Genomic DNA, 3,137 nt, shown 5'->3' with positions numbered 1-3,137 from the left:
ACCACTAACAAGAACCTCTAACGGCATTCATGAAGTTTAATTTAATTTGCATCACAACTCATCTTACTTCATGACAGAGGGCAAGATGTTTCTAATTTTAACTGCCCTTCTCTAGGAATTATGGAATCCTCTGCTACTCTAGCATTGCCTCAACAACTTAGCATAGAGGCTGATACATAGTAAGCACTGAACAAATTCATGTTGACTGACCAATTACTATTGGACATTTTAAAATGGATGTGTCATAAGTTTCTCAATCTCAGTATATACAAAGTAGAACTAACTACCATTTTCCCAAAATTGCTTAACTTCATTGTTAACTTCTTTGTTAACAATGTTAACTTTGTTAACTTCATTGTCTTAGCTGAGCCATCCAGGGTCTCAACTTTGGAGTTACCCTCAGTTCCTCACTATTTCCATCATGCATTCTTGGCAATTTTTGCTCCTCATCATTTCTCACATTCATCTCCTCTTTACTCACATAGCCAGCACATCAGTTCATACTCTTAGCACTTCTCACTTGGATTATTGTAGTAGCTCCTTAAATGATTTCTCAGCCTCTAGTTACTCCCTTCCACAATGCATCCTCCATGTAACTACCAAATGATATTTCTAATGCACATTTTTCTACCATATTGTTCCCCTACTAAAAAGGATTGCAGTATCTCTCTGTTGTCTCTAGGCTGAAATAAATATAAACCTATTTAACATTTATACCCCTTCACAATCTGACCCTAATCTATATTTCTTAAATATACATCTAATTTGTATATATACATACATACCTTCATATACTGTACAGTCCTACCAAACAGCCTCTTTGCTGCTCTTCATATATATATAGCCCATTGTTCATCTTAGTGCTTTTACATAGGTTATATTCTATACCTGACATATGAAAAACATTTATTAAGTACCTAATATGTTCCAGGCACTATGGTATGTGCTGGGGATACATGAAAGAAAAAAAGAGAGTCCTTGGTCTCAGGGAGCATAGAATCAAATAAGGGAAGAAAAAAAATAACTGAAAAGGAAGTTGAAAAGGGAGGACAGCTGCCAGGTGGCATCTAGACGTGGAGCACGATGATGATTTTTGGAACTGAAACCAAGAAGAATTGGTGGCAAATGAAGAGATGGCTGGGATTTTGAACTCTCTATGAAGGAAAACTATGGGAAGAGTTTTTAGCCTTACCTTTTAGCCCTCCAATTAGAGGGACAGAGGTAACTGAGAGACTGAGGGTACTGATGAGGCATGTGTACTGAAGCTGAAGCAAACTCCATGAAGCTGAGCTTCCTGGTGAAGAGCTTATCCTGTGTGTGTTCGTGTGTGTGTGTGTGTATGTGTGTGTGTGTGGGTGTGATGTGATGATAATGTTTATGATATTAGAGACTAAACTAAACAGAGAATCTAGTGGCAACTAAAGAAATATACTCTTTCCTCCCCTGTGCTTAACCTCTTAGAATCCATGGATTTGGAAGATCAGAGACTTCAGCTAAGGAAACTCCTGAGAAGCCCATTACAAAAACACGGAAATGGGAGCTGTCTTTGGATTTATGAAATACTCTATGTGTATCTTCAACTTTATAATCTGGGTGTGTCGCTGCATCATTCTGGGAGTATCAATAAACACACGTGTCAGCAAACAAGGCCAAGAGATCATTGGTGGAGGAGCAGCTGGACTCGCTGCAAATCTCTTGCTACCTGTGGGTGCCATCAGCAAGGTCCTTGGATTCCTGGGATGCTGTGGTGCTATGAAACAAAATTGTTGCAGGCTGTTCTTCTTCATTAGACTAAGTCTGATTCTGATTACTCATATTGCCACAGGTGTAGTAGGCATTGTCTACAAAATGATTTGAAGAATCATTTCAAAAGAGCTTCCAGGAACAAATAAAAACTTTGATCCAAGATGGCACTTAACATGAAACATTTAAAAACAGCTTGGATCAATTTCAAAAGAAGTTTAAATGCTGTGGCTTGATCAATGAAGCTGCTGACTGGGGAAAGAATTTTGACCACTATTCTTCATCATGTGAATGTAGAAATAATACTAATACAAAATGATATCTGCGTAACTAAAGTTATGGGAAAATAAGTTTACAGGGACATGTGGTGACTACATTTTATATATTGCATTTGGAGTTGCAATGGTTGAGACACTTGGCATAGTGTTTTCAGATGGGGATGGATTTACTTTCATTTTTTAATTTAAAATCTACTCTGAAAAGCCCAGCTCTGCATGAGGGTCCTTCCTTTCAGAGCACGAAGTGTGTATGCCTCTCTTAGCTGGAGGAGGCATTAGGAAAACTTGGCAGTGTAGTATAGCTCCTGTGTCCCCTGGGCACTTGATGGGTTCCAGGTTCACCTACTGCCACAACCAGTGTGGCACAGGCATGACACAGGCAGGGAAGGACAGCAGCCACAAGCACCCCAAGGAGCAGAGGCAGATGCTGGGCAACCTGACCAGAGCATGGCCAGAATCAAGCCAAGATGGAGACAGGAGGTGCCGCAGAGATAACTACAGGTCCAACTCACCTTTCACACATGCAAACATGCCAGGGGGAACCATTCTGATGTCCCCAGAGCACAAGAGCCTGGTATTCTATATGCCCTTTTTCCTGGGAGTGGGGGAGAAGGAACAGTAATTTTGCTGTCTGAAGATTGTGCTGACCAGCAGTTGATAGGGCAGTGCCCAGCTCACGGCTCTGGGCTGGGGATCTCTCCTGAGGTGACTGGGTTGGGCAGCTGGGCATGGGGAGCAGGAGTCAGAAGGGAGCTGGAGAAGCCATGGATTGGTGTGGCACCAGGTCTACTCCTGCCACACTCCTTGATTAGGTCAGCCCCCCTCCTCTGTCATGTGGCCCATCACTTGGATTTCTCCTGCCTGGGCAGAGGCAAGTACCAGTCTCTGGGGGTGAGGGGTGGTTCTGCCTCTTGATTCACACTGAGGGGCCAGGGCCTCTCCTTAGGCCAGGGTGCGGGCTCGCTCGATCTTGCAGAGGTACTTGCAGAGATACTCCTGCCCTCCTCTCACCCTGGCAGTGTCTGTAATCTCTTTTCCTCTGGGCCCATGCCGGGAAGTTCCTCAAGGTCCTCAGTGCTTCCATTCTGTGCAGTGATCCTTGCAGCTCCAGGAGGC

At 43.2% G+C, this 3,137-nt stretch overlaps 1 pseudogene; it reads left to right on the top strand.

The window, feature by feature from the left end:
- Positions 1-1,533: 1,533 nt before the first annotated feature.
- On the top strand, positions 1,534-2,205 carry LOC140507710 (tetraspanin-8 pseudogene; annotated as a pseudogene).
- The last annotated feature ends 932 nt before the right edge of the window (positions 2,206-3,137 follow it).

The sequence above is a fragment of the Notamacropus eugenii genome, chromosome 5 (assembly GCF_028372415.1).
Source record: "Notamacropus eugenii isolate mMacEug1 chromosome 5, mMacEug1.pri_v2, whole genome shotgun sequence".
Taxonomy (NCBI): Eukaryota; Metazoa; Chordata; class Mammalia; order Diprotodontia; family Macropodidae; genus Notamacropus; species Notamacropus eugenii.
Note: the sequence above shows the minus strand (reverse complement) of the source record. Positions and strands in the feature narration are given on the sequence as shown.